The sequence below is a fragment of the Dendrobates tinctorius genome, unplaced genomic scaffold, assembly GCF_039654945.1.
Source record: "Dendrobates tinctorius isolate UK_male_01 unplaced genomic scaffold, ASM3965494v1 ptg000157l, whole genome shotgun sequence".
Lineage (NCBI taxonomy): Eukaryota > Metazoa > Chordata > Amphibia > Anura > Dendrobatidae > Dendrobates > Dendrobates tinctorius.
In genome coordinates, this window is record NW_027361824.1 from 10,680,645 (window position 1) to 10,695,138 (window position 14,494).

The following is a 14,494-nucleotide window of genomic DNA, read 5'->3' on the forward strand; positions in this document are numbered from 1 at the left end:
TGTGTGATACTGTCTTCTGAGCTTTGTATCTAATCCTATCCTGTGTGATACTGACTGCTGAGCTGTGTATCTAATCCTCTACTGCGTGATACTGACTGCTGAGCCGTGTATCTAATCCTCTACTGCGTGATACTGACTGCTGAGCCGTGTATCTAATCCTATCCTGCGTGATGCTGACTGCTGAGCCGTGTATCTAATCCTCTACTGTGTGATACTGACTGCTGAGCCGTGTATCTAATCCTCTACTGTGTGATACTGACTGCTGAGCCGTGTATCTAATCCTCTCCTGTGTGATACTGACTGCTGAGCCATGTATCTAATCCTCTCCTGTGTGATACTGACTGCTGAGCCGTGTATCTAATCCTATCCTGTCTGATACTGACTGCTGAGCTGTGTATCTAATCCTATCCTGTGTGATATTGACTGCTGAGCTGTGTATCTAATCCTATCCTGTGTGATACTGTCTGCTGAGCTGTGTATCTAATCCTATCCTGTGTGATACTGTCTGCTAAGCCATGTATCTAATCCTCTCCTGTGTGATACTGACTGATGAGTCGTGTATCTAATCCTCTCCTGTGTGATACTGACTGCTGAGCCGTGTATCTAATCCTATCCTGTGTGATACTGACTGCTGAGCCGTGTATCTAATCCTATCCTGTGTGATACTGACTGCTGAGCCGGGTATCTAATCCTATCCTGTGTGATACTGTCTGCTAAGCCGTGTATCTAATCCTCTCCTGTGTGATACTGACTGATGAGCCGTGTATCTAATCCTGTCCTGTGTGATACTGACGCTGAGTCGTGTATCTAATCCTGTCCTGTGTGATACTGACTGCTGAGCCGTGTATCTAATCCTATCCTGTGTGATACTGACTGCTGAGCCGTGTATCTAATCCTATCCTGTGTGATACTGACTGCTGAGCCGTGTATCTAATCCTATCCTGTGTGATACTGACTGCTGAGCCGTGTATCTAATCCTATCCTGTGTGACACTGACTGCTGAGCTGTGTATCTAATCCTATCCTGTGTGATACTGACTGCTCAGCCGTGTATCTAATCCTATCCTGTGTGATACTGACTGCTGAGCCGTGTATCTAATCCTATCCTGTGTGATACTGACTGCTGAGCCGGGTATCTAATCCTATCCTGTGTGATACTGTCTGCTAAGCCGTGTATCTAATCCTCTCCTGTGTGATACTGACTGATGAGCCGTGTATCTAATCCTGTCCTGTGTGATACTGACTGCTGAGCCGTGTATCTAATCCTATCCTGTGTGATACTGACTGCTGAGCCGTGTATCTAATCCTATCCTGTGTGATACTGACTGCTGAGCCGTGTATCTAATCCTATCCTGTGTGATACTGACTGCTGAGCCGTGTATCTAATCCTATCCTGTGTGATACTGACTGCTGAGCCGTGTATCTAATCCTGTCCTGTGTGATACTGACGCTGAGTCGTGTATCTAATCCTCCCCTGTGTGATACTGCTGAGCTGTGTATCTAATCCTGTCCTGTGTGATACTGACTGCTGAGCCGTGTATCTAATCCTATCCTGTGTGATACTGACTGCTGAGCCGTGTATCTAATCCTATCCTGTGTGATACTGACTGCTGAGCCGTGTATCTAATCCTATCCTGTGTGATACTGACTGCTGAGCCGTGTATCTAATCCTATCCTGTGTGATGCTGACTGCTGAGCCGTGTATCTAATCCTATCCTGTGTGATACTGACTGCTGAGCCGTGTATCTAATCCTATCCTGTGTGATACTGACTGCTGAGCCGTGTATCTAATCCTTTCCTGTGTGATACTGACTGCTGAGCAGTGTATCTAATCCTCTCCTGTGTGATACTGACTGCTGAGCCGTGTATCTAATCCTATCCTGTGTGATACTGACTGCTGAGCCGTGTATCTAATCCTATCCTGTGTGATACTGACTGCTGAGCCGTGTATCTAATCCTATCCTGTGTGATACTGACTGCTGAGCCGTGTATCTAATCCTTTCCTGTGTGATACTGACTGCTGAGCAGTGTATCTAATCCTCTCCTGTGTGATACTGACTGCTGAGCCGTGTATCTAATCCTATCCTGTGTGATACTGACTGCTGAGCAGTGTATCTAATCCTCTCCTGTGTGATATTGACTGCTGAGCTGTGTATCTAATCCTATCCTGTGTGATACTGTCTGCTGAGCTGTGTATCTAATCCTATCCTGTGTGATACTGTCTGCTAAGCCATGTATCTAATCCTCTCCTGTGTGATACTGACTGATGAGTCGTGTATCTAATCCTCTCCTGTGTGATACTGACTGCTGAGCCGTGTATCTAATCCTATCCTGTGTGATACTGACTGCTGAGCCGTGTATCTAATCCTATCCTGTGTGATACTGACTGCTGAGCCGGGTATCTAATCCTATCCTGTGTGATACTGTCTGCTAAGCCGTGTATCTAATCCTCTCCTGTGTGATACTGACTGATGAGCCGTGTATCTAATCCTGTCCTGTGTGATACTGACGCTGAGTCGTGTATCTAATCCTGTCCTGTGTGATACTGACTGCTGAGCCGTGTATCTAATCCTATCCTGTGTGATACTGACTGCTGAGCCGTGTATCTAATCCTATCCTGTGTGATACTGACTGCTGAGCCGTGTATCTAATCCTATCCTGTGTGACACTGACTGCTGAGCTGTGTATCTAATCCTATCCTGTGTGATACTGACTGCTGAGCCGTGTATCTAATCCTATCCTGTGTGACACTGACTGCTGAGCTGTGTATCTAATCCTATCCTGTGTGATACTGACTGCTGAGCCGTGTATCTAATCCTATCCTGTGTGATACTGACTGCTGAGCAGTGTATCTAATCCTATCCTGTGTGATACTGACTGCTGAGCAGTGTATCTAATCCTATCCTGTGTGATACTGACTGCTGAGCAGTGTATCTCATCCTCTCCTGTGTGATACTGACGCTGAGTCGTGTATCTAATCCTGTCCTGTGTGATACTGACTGCTGAGCCGTGTATCTAATCCTATCCTGTGTGATACTGACTGCTGAGCCGTGTATCTAATCCTATCCTGTGTGACACTGACTGCTGAGCTGTGTATCTAATCCTATCCTGTGTGATACTGACTGCTGAGCCGTGTATCTAATCCTATCCTGTGTGACACTGACTGCTGAGCTGTGTATCTAATCCTATCCTGTGTGATACTGACTGCTGAGCCGTGTATCTAATCCTCTCCTGTGTGATACTGACTGCTGAGCCGTGTATCTAATCCTATCCTGTGTGATACTGACTGCTGAGCCGTGTATCTAATCCTATCCTGTGTGATACTGACTGCTGAGCCGGGTATCTAATCCTATCCTGTGTGATACTGTCTGCTAAGCCGTGTATCTAATCCTCTCCTGTGTGATACTGACTGATGAGCCGTGTATCTAATCCTGTCCTGTGTGATACTGACGCTGAGTCGTGTATCTAATCCTGTCCTGTGTGATACTGACTGCTGAGCCGTGTATCTAATCCTATCCTGTGTGATACTGACTGCTGAGCCGTGTATCTAATCCTATCCTGTGTGATACTGACTGCTGAGCCGTGTATCTAATCCTATCCTGTGTGACACTGACTGCTGAGCTGTGTATCTAATCCTATCCTGTGTGATACTGACTGCTGAGCCGTGTATCTAATCCTATCCTGTGTGACACTGACTGCTGAGCTGTGTATCTAATCCTATCCTGTGTGATACTGACTGCTGAGCCGTGTATCTAATCCTATCCTGTGTGATACTGACTGCTGAGCAGTGTATCTAATCCTATCCTGTGTGATACTGACTGCTGAGCAGTGTATCTAATCCTATCCTGTGTGATACTGACTGCTGAGCAGTGTATCTCATCCTCTCCTGTGTGATACTGACGCTGAGTCGTGTATCTAATCCTGTCCTGTGTGATACTGACTGCTGAGCCGTGTATCTAATCCTATCCTGTGTGATACTGACTGCTGAGCCGTGTATCTAATCCTATCCTGTGTGACACTGACTGCTGAGCTGTGTATCTAATCCTATCCTGTGTGATACTGACTGCTGAGCCGTGTATCTAATCCTATCCTGTGTGACACTGACTGCTGAGCTGTGTATCTAATCCTATCCTGTGTGATACTGACTGCTGAGCCGTGTATCTAATCCTCTCCTGTGTGATACTGACTGCTGAGCCGTGTATCTAATCCTATCCTGTGTGATACTGTCTGCTGAGCCGTGTATCTAATCCTCTCCTGTGTGATACTGACTGCTGAGCTGTGTATCTAATCCTATCCTGTGTGATACTGACTGCTGAGCCGTGTATCTAATCCTCTCCTGTGTGATACTGACTGCTGAGCCGTGTATCTAATCCTATCCTGTGTGATACTGACTGCTGAGCAGTGTATCTCATCCTCTCCTGTGTGATACTGAGGATTTGAGTCAACCATGTTCCCCCCAGAGATAAGACTCCGACTTGTGAATATCAGTGCGAAATATTCCCGTCTTCTCGCCAAAATCACAGCAGCGTGTCAATCTCCTCAGTGCAGGGGACCCGGAATTGGGAAGAATTAACCCTTTAACTGCCATCATGTCAATGGGGTTGGTCAGGTCTAAAGGGCTGCTCCTCCCACGCGTACGTTGTGAGCAGGTGTGAACGGCTGCCAAGAGGCCTGCAATTCCCTGCTGTCCGTGACTGAGACGGACTGGTTGCTATGGATGTCATATGTCAAGGAGGCCGTGCCCCTAGCAACCAGTCTGTCTCTAGTCACTCATTTATCTCAGTGGAAACTAAGCAAAAATGGCCGAACCGCCGCAAGCGTATCCCAGCCAGGTATTTGTCCATATTTGTATGGTTCCCGGACACGAGGGAGACGTCTCAGACTCTCACAACGGTTGTCACCTCTCTCTTTACTTTAGTAATCAGATTTTTGTAGAAAGAAACTTTATTGACACATTGTCAAAGAACCAAAGCAGAAAGTCAACCGCCCGGTGGAGGGGGAGAGACCTGGCGCTGTAGTGAAGGCCCGCTTTCATAGTTGCTATGCGCATCCAGTGGTCTGTGATGTATGCTGCCATTTTGGAATCTGACAACCCCCCTGATGAGAAGTTGTCACATCCATAGCCTGGGGTTGTATTCACCATTTTATGGCCCATCACCTGACGTGGAGGAGACCGACGGCCGAATGTGAGACAGACCCCCCGACGTGGAGGAGACCGACGGCCGAATGTGAGACAGACCCCCCGACGTGGAGGAGACCGACGGCCGAATGTGAGACAGACCCCCCGACGTGGAGGAGACCGACGGCCGAATGTGAGACAGACCCCCCGACATGGAGGAGACCGACGGCCGAATGTGAGACAGACCCCCCGACGTGGAGGAGACCGACAGCCGAATGTGAGACAGACCCCCCGACGTGGAGGAGACCGACGGCCGAATGTGAGACAGACCCCCCGACGTGGAGGAGACCGACGGCCGAATGTGAGACAGACCCCCCGACGTGGAGGAGACCGACGGCCGAATGTGAGACAGACCCCCCGACGTGTAGGAGACCGACGGCCGAATGTGAGACAGACCCCCCGACGTGTAGGAGACCGACGGCCGAATGTGAGACAGACCCCCCGACGTGGAGGAGACCGACGGCCGAATGTGAGACAGACCCCCCGACGTGTAGGAGACCGACGGCCGAATGTGAGACAGACCCCCCGACGTGTAGGAGACCGACGGCCGAATGTGAGACAGACCCCCCGACGTGGAGGAGACCGACGGCCGAATGTGAGACAGACCCCCCGACGTGGAGGAGACCGTCGGCCGAATGTGAGACAGACCCCCCGACGTGGAGGAGACCGACGGCCGAATGTGAGACAGACCCCCCGACGTGTAGGAGACCGACGGCCGAATGTGAGACAGACCCCCCGACGTGTAGGAGACCGACGGCCGAATGTGAGACAGACCCCCCGACGTGGAGGAGACCGACGGCCGAATGTGAGACAGACCCCCCGACGTGTAGGAGACCGACGGCCCAATGTGAGACAGACCCCCCGACGTGGAGGAGACCGACGGCCGAATGTGAGACAGACCCCCCAACGTGGAGGAGACCAACGGCCGAATGTGAGACAGACCCCCCGACGTGGAGGAGACCGACGGCCGAATGTGAGACAGACTCCCCGACGTGGAGGAGACCGACGGCCGAATGTGAGACAGACCCCCCGACTTAGACGAGACCAACGGCCGAATGTGAGACAGACCCCCCTCCGACGTAAAGGAGACCGACGGCCGAATGCGAGACAGACACCCCGACGTGGAGGAGACTGACGGCCGAATATGAGACAGACCCCCCGACTTAGAGGAGACCGACGGCCGAATGCGAGACAGACACCCCGACGTGGAGGAGACCGACGGCTGAATGCGAGACAGACCCCCAACGTGGAGGAGACCGACGGCCGAATGTGAGACAGACCCCCGACGTAGAGGAGACCGACGGCCGAATGTGAGACAGACCCCCCGACGTGGAGGAGACCAACGGCCGAATGTGAGACAGACCCCCCAATGTAGAGGAGACCGACGGCTGAATGTGAGACAGACCCTCAGACGTGGAGGAGACCGACGGCCGAATGTGAGACAGAACCCCCTGACGTGAAGGAGACCGACGGCCAAATGTGAGACAGACCCCCAATGTGGAGGAGACTGACGGACGAATGTGAGACAGACCTCCAGACGTGGAGGAGACCAACAGCCGAATGTGAGACAGACCCCCAACGTGGAGGAGACCGACGGCCGAATGTGTGACAGACCCCTGACGTGGAGGAGACCAACGTCCGAATGTGAGACAGACCCCCGACCACTGACTATGAGAACACGTGGCTCAGCAGTCAGTATCACACAGGAGAGGATTAGATACACGGCTCAGCAATCAGTATCACACAGGAGAGGATTAGATACACAGCTCAGCAGACAGTATCACACAGTATATGATTAGATACACAGCTCAGCAGACAGTATCACAAAGGAGAGGAATAGATACACGGCTCAGCAGACAGTATCACACAGGATAGGATTAGATACACGGCTCTGCAGACAGTATCACACAGGAGAGGATTAGATACACGGCTCAGCAGTCAGTATCACACAGGAGAGGATTAGATACACGGCTGAGGAGGATTAGATACACGGCTCAGCAGACAGTATCACACAGGATAGGATTAGATACACGGCTCAGCAGACAGTATCACACAGGATAGGATTAGATACACGGCTCAGCAGACAGTATCACACAGGATAGGTTTAGATACACGGCTCAGCAGTCAGTGTCACACAGGAGAGGATTAGATACACGGCTCAACCCTCTTACCTATGCCCACCATGCTTTACACTGCAGCTTTGATTTATTAGGATACAACTGTATTCAAAAGCTTTAGCCTGGCGGCATTGTCTACTGGAGACTGAAGTAATCTGTTGTCACAGTGGAGGCTGAGGCTGCTGTATCCTCCTTGCTTTACACTACAGGATGTCAATTCAGTTCCAAAGTCTATGGGAGACTCCAGTAGTCTAAAATCTACCTGCAACTGTGAATGGGATTGAAGCAAAATGCCCTTTAATGTCCCTTTAAGACGTCCTATGTATATATGTTAATATTTGATGTGCTGAATGCTTGCTGTACTGCTACATGAGTATGTGTATTACCGCTTGTCTTATTGGTACTGCCACATTATATATGTGTTACCATGCTGTAAAGATTGTAATATATTATGTTCTGCATATTTATGTACAGATTAGGGTAAGCTAGTGCATCCTTTGGGGTCATTAGTGGAGGGCACTATTAGTATATAGTTCCTAAATATAGGTAATTGTAGTTCTGTTGAGGGCCACTAGATGGGGGAATACTTGTGGGCCTTGTAGGCATATCTTGTAGGGAAGTTCATAGAGGGTTAATTGTAGGAGGAGCTGCTATGGGATAAGTGAGTGTAGGATATAGGAACAAGTTAGAAGGACGAGCACGCCCAAAGTGTCCACAAGGGCTCTAGGCCCAGGATGACATAGCAGCTATGCAACGTTCAGAAAGTGAAGAAAGAGCACAGGCACAGGCAGACGGGTGCTGGATAGAACAGGAGCACCCAAAAAGTACAGTTCTACAGCTAGAGCGAGAGAAGAGGATTTTGGGTCCAAGAGTCGTGCAGGGTGCAGAATATTCACAATGTGGCAGATCTTAAATAGTGCTGAAGCTTGTATGTCCGGGGCGAAACGGATGAACGGGATCCCCTATGTCTTGAGGTCCTACAGAAGAGAAGCTGTGGTACCGCCTAGGGCGTTACTACCCCGTGATGTGCGTGAGGACAAAGAAAGAATGAAAAGGAAAGTGCAGGAGGAATGCTGTGTGGTGTTATGAATGGGTCACTGAGGAGGATAGCAGGCCCAGGCTAAGCCACAGAAAACCAGAGAGGTTGGTAACTAAGCGGATTGCAGACCCCTGATCCTGTCCACACAACTAGCAGTAGCCGTGGAGCGTACCTACGATGATCCTAGACGCCTCGGCACAGCCAGAGAGCTAACTAAGCCTAAAACAAGAAAGGGGAAATCTAAACTGCCCCACAGCAGACCCCAAAGGAATAGATAGCCCCCAAACTTATATTGTCGGTGAGACAAGATGAAAACACAAACGCAGGCAGAAAAATAGACTGAGCAAACGATGGGGCCCAAACTAACTAGACAGGACAGGAAAGGAAAGACGCTGTCTGCAATCACGCAAAAAACCCTGCAAAAAGTCCAACACGTCTGATGCACAAAAACACTGAAGTCGCACGACTTCGCCACCCACTATATCAGAACTCTGGTATATTCTGAAAACAAAGCAAAAAGAGACCAATATAAAAGGGGACAAAACAAACTGGCACATGCAGTAACATTTGGGCGGTGATTAAGCACAGCCTCAGCCGGAGCTGCCTAACCCACACCAAACAGAGATAGACAAAACCAGATCAAATGCAAACAGAATAGCAAATGAACCACTTAGCTGAACCATGCAGGGAAAGAGCAGGAGACATCAGACCTCAGCAGGAACAGGAAGAAAATCACCAGCAGGGATAGAGGGAGTCAGCTGTTTTAAATACCAATCAGAAACCTCAGATCTCCAATTGTCTTCCTCATTATCAGGTGGCAAGCCTCTGTCAATCAGATCAGCTCCACTACCTCCAGTAACCACCAGAGGGAGCACTCTCAATCTGACCAGCTCCACTATCTTCAGTAATCACCAGAGGGATGCCAGAGAGAGAATTCTCAACAGTACCCCCGCTTGAGGAGGGGTCACCGAACCCTCATCCACACCACCAGGCCGGTCAGGATGGGCCCGGTGAAAAGCACGAACCAATCTTTCGGCATGAATGTCAGAAGCAGAGACCAAAGAATTATCCTCCTGGCCATAACCCTTTCATTTGATCAAGTACTGGAGTCTCCGTCTAGCCAAACGAGAATCCAATATTTTCTCTACCTCATACCCCAAATTACCTTTAACCAATACAGGGTCGGGAGGCGCCACCATGGGAATTACTAGCTCTACAAACCTCTTCAACAAGGATTTATGGAACACGTTATGAATCTTAAACGCAACTAGAAAAGCCAAACGGAAAGAAGCGGGATTAAGGATTTCCAAAATCTTATAAGGTCCAATGAATCTCGGCTTGAACTTTGGAGACGCAACCTTCAAAGGAATATTCTTTGAAGACAACCAAACCATATCACCCACTTTAAACTGGGGACCAATGGTCCTATGCCGGTTGGAAAACCGTTGGGCTTTTTCCTGAGAGTGGGACAACTTATCCACCACTTGGTCCCAAATCTGCTGCATTCTCTCTACCACAGAATCCACACTTGGGCAGACCGAAGATTCCACCTGCCCTAAAGAAAATCGAGGATGAAACCCAAAGTTACAGAAAAAGGGCGACATCAAAGTGGCAGAACTAGCCCTATTGTTTAGCGCAAATTCGGCCACGGGCAAAAATGAGACCCAGTCATCCTGATCAGCAGATATGAAACATCTCAAATAGGATTCCAAAGTCTGGTTTGTTCTCTCAGTCTGCCCATTGGTCTGAGGATGAAATGCAGAGGAGAAAGATAACTGAATTCCCAGTTTGGAACAAAAAGCTCTCCAAAATCTGGAAACAAACTGAACTCCTCTGTCCGACACAATATTCTCAGGAATCCCGTGCAACCGAACCACCTGTTGTAAAAACAAGGGCACCAACTCAGAAGAAGATGGCAACTTTGGGAGTGGTACAAGATGGATCATCTTAGAAAATCTATCTCAGATCACCCAGATAACAGTCATTCTCTGAGAGACAGGAAGATCAGAAAAAAAATCCATTGAGATATGAGTCCATGGCCTCCTGGGCACCGGCAGGAGCATCAACAACCCACTAGAACGAGAACAGGGCTTGGACCGAGAACAAGTCCCACAAGACTGCACAAAATTCCTGACATCACGAGATAAGGCAGGCCACCAAAAAGACCGACTCACCAAATCTCTGGTACCAAAAATACCTGGATGACCGACCAGTCAACGCGGAGCAATGAATTTCAGACATTACTCTTTTCCTCCACTGGTCGGGGACATAAAATTTTCCCATAGGGCAACGTTCAGGTTTGTCCTCCTGAAATTCCTCCAGGGCACGTCTCAAATTAGGTGAGATGGCGGAAAGAACTACACCCTCATTTAGAATGGTAGTAGGCTCGGTCACATCAAGAGAATCCGCAAAGAAACTCCTAGAAAGGGCTTCCGCCTTAACATTCTTAGTGCCTGGAAGAAAAGAGACCACAAAATTAAAACGCGTGAAAAACAAGGCCCACCTAGTCTGTCTAGGATTCAAGCGTTTAGCTGATTCAAGATAAATCACATTCTTGTGGTCGGTGAGGACCACAACTTGATGTCTAGCTCCCTCCAACCAATGTCTCCACTCCTCAAATGCCCATTTCATGGCCAACAATTCCCAATTCCCCACGTCATAGTTACGTTCAGATGGGGAGAATTTTCGAGAAAAGAAGGCACAGGGATTCATCTTAGGAGTCACCGGATCTCTTTGGGACAAAACGGCTCCTGCACCAATCTCAGAAGCATCTACCTCCACCTTAAATGGGAGTGAGGCATCAGGTTGCCGTAGAACCGGAGCAGAAGTGAATCTCCGCTTAAGCTCCTGAAATGCCGAAGCTGCCTCTGAGGACCAATTCACCACATCAGCGCCCTTTTTGGTCAAATCAGTCAGTGGTTTAACAATACCAGAAAAATTACTTATAAATTTAGAAATTAGCAAAACCCAAAAACTTCTGGAGAGCCTTCAATGAAGTGGGCTGAGCCCAATCATAAATGGCCTATATTTTGGCCGGGTCCATTTCAGTAGCCGACAGGGACAAAATGAATCCCAAAAATGAAATCCTCTGTACACCAAAGAGGCACTTTTATCCCTTAACATACAGAGAATTTTCCCTCAAAATCCGGAACACAGTCCGGACATGTTCCACATGGGAATCCCAATCACTGGAAAAAATCAAAATATCATCCAGATAAATGATCAAAAACTTATCCACAAATTAAACACAGCTTATTACGCCTTCTAAACTCCTGACGTTGCGCCCTAGACAAAACCCTATCACATTGCATGGGTTCAGATGTTCGTTCAAAAGGCGGCAACGCCTCTCGTGTAGTTTTACGTTCACGTAAACGCCGATCAACTTGAATGGCTAATGACATAGAATCATCAAGACCAGAGGGAACAGGAAATCCCACCATAACATCTTTTACGGTTTCTGCCAAACCCTTCCGAAAGAGAGCTGCTAAGGCACCGTCATTCCATGCAGTAAGAACCGCCCACTTTTGGAATTTTTGACAGAATAACTCTGCAGAATCCTGACCCTGGTTCAATGCCAATAAGGTTTTCTCAGCTTGATCAACAGCATTAGGTTCATCATACAGCAACCCCAAGGCTTGAAAAAACGCATCCACATTATTCAGAATAGGATCTCCGGGTGTCAGAGAAAAAGCCCAATCCTGGGGATCGACGCGCAGCAAGGAGATGACAATTTTAACCTTTTTTGCTTTGAATTAGGTTTCAAAGCAAAAAATAGTTTACAATTATTCTTAAAATTCAAAAATTTAGATCGATCCCCAGAAAGCACATCAAGAGTAGGGATTTTTGGTTCAACAGCAGATGATTGAGCGAGATAGGCAGAAATTCTCCGCACTTCAGCAGCGAGCTGCTCCACACGATCAGACAATTGCTTAGTCTCCATTTAGACAAAAAATATCCTCCTACGGCCCCAGAAAAAAAAGAGGAAAAAATATATGAAGAAAAAATATATGAAGAAAAAATTCTGACACTTTTTTTTAAAATTCTTTCCTTCTTTAGAGAACCCTAGAGTCTACAGTTAGGCTGGTGATTCTGTTATGATTGGGTCACCGAGGAGGATAGCAGGCCCAGGCTAAGCCACAGAAAACCAGAGAGGTTGGTAACTAAGCAGATTGCAGACCCCTGATCCTGTCCACACTACTAGCAGTAGCCGTGGAGCGTACCTACGATGATCCTAGACGCCTCGGCACAGCCAGGGAGCTAACTAAGCCTAAAGCAAGAAAGGGAAAATCTAAACTGCCCCGGAGCAGACCCCAAAGGAATAGATAGCCTGTATGGACTGTTATATAACTGATGTTCCCGGGACCGTTGAAGAGAAAAGTAAAGTTGTTTGGCTTCTGAACCGGTATCTGTGTCTGTTCTTTCCACCCTATGCACTGAAGTTGAGTGTACAGGAGCTGTGCAACACCGCTGTGGGATCCCTGACGGTGAACCAGAACCCAAACAGGATAGCTGGCAGAAGCTGATAACTTTCCTGTGGGAGGAGGCCAGAAAATTCTCATGCTGTAGTGCCGCAAAGTGACAGGTGAACTCAGGTGACCTGTCGGTGGCGGAGTGATACAAAGCGGAGGATTATCTCCGTCATTGTATCACCGGAGCCCCTGGAGAGCGGTCGCAACAGCAGATGTGACAGCTCTCCACGGGAGATCGTCGTCGGACACAGGGAGTATATTGTTGTTTTATTATTTTAACTTTTTTTACAGGTGATCAATGGCTTCGGGGATAAGCAGTATATGGTGGATATGGACTATATGTGTGTATGTTTTGTTTTGTTTTGTTTTTTTTTACATTCAACACATTAGCCTGATGATGGGACTGCTACTGTCCCATCATTGGCTAATGTGTCAATCAATCACTGTCACTGTAGCAGGCATAGCCGGATGTGACTTGGACGATGCCTGCATACAAACACACACAGCCCCGGCAGACCTCCTCACAGATCCCAGCACAGATCCCCGCACAGACCCGCATACCCCCGCACAGCCCCTCATACACCCGCACAGACCCCCACACAGCCCCCTGCACAGCTGCACAGAGCCCCGCACAGCCCCGCATACCCCTGCACAGACCCCCACACAGACCCACGCACAGCCCCGCAAACCTCCCACACACACGCACACACATGGCCCGCACACACCATACAGGCACACAGTGTCGGTGCATGCGCAGTTAAGAAAAACTGAATCCGTCACCGGATTCCGTCATTTGTCAGACTGCGACGTAGACAAAAAACGTTACTGTGTCCATTGTCTCCGGCCGGCGGACAAAGAATTTCTGACGGATCCGTCGAACGACGTATGAAACATGCGGCCATCCGTCGCTAATACAAGTCTATGAGAAAAAAAACGGATCAAGCGGCATCAGTCGCCAGATCTGTTTTTTAAAAATTCGACGGATTGTGACTGATGGCAAAAAAAACTGATGTGTGAAAGAGGTCTTGGCACACATCAACATTAAAGAGAACTCGTCACTTGCCATAAACACGTAATTTTGTTACCCCGTGTAAATGCCGCTCTTCTCCTGAATCCGGAGATATTTTTCTTTTGTTTTTGCGCCTTTCTGTTCCTGACATATGGCCTTCTCATTTCCTTCTCATTGGAGTAGAGCATTCCAGAGGATTGGCGCAGCGCGGGAGAAGTCTTGGAGTCGGGATTGGGAGGCACGGGTTAGTGCAGAGGTTAGTCGAAATTCGTTTTGCAGCGGTCGGTTAGGCCGATAGACAGAAATGAGGGAGGAGATGTAGGGGGGTGCCGCACTGTGGAGAGCTTTGTGGGTGAGAGCAAGTTCTTTGAACTGGATCCTATAATGAATGGGCAGCCAGTGTAACGATTAGCCAGATGGATGACCCTGGCTGCTGCATTAAGTATGGACTGGAGAGGGGATAGTCGAGTAACAGGTAGGCCAATTAATAGAGAGTTGCAGTAGTCCAGGCGGGAGTGGATTAGGGCGACAGTGAGGGTTTTTGTTGTTGTTTCCATGGTGAGAAAAGGGCGGATTCTAGAGATGTTCTTTAGGTGTAAGCGACAAGAGCGGGCAAGAGATTGTATATGGGATGTGAAGGAGAGATTGGTGTCAAACATAACACCCAGACAGCGCGCCTGCT

General features: G+C 48.5%; 1 protein-coding gene across 1 annotated transcript in view; it reads left to right on the top strand.

The window, feature by feature from the left end:
• P4HA3 (prolyl 4-hydroxylase subunit alpha 3) overlaps positions 1-14,494 on the top strand; it is an 87,960-nt gene that overhangs the window by 24,024 nt on the left and 49,442 nt on the right. The window lies entirely within an intron of this gene.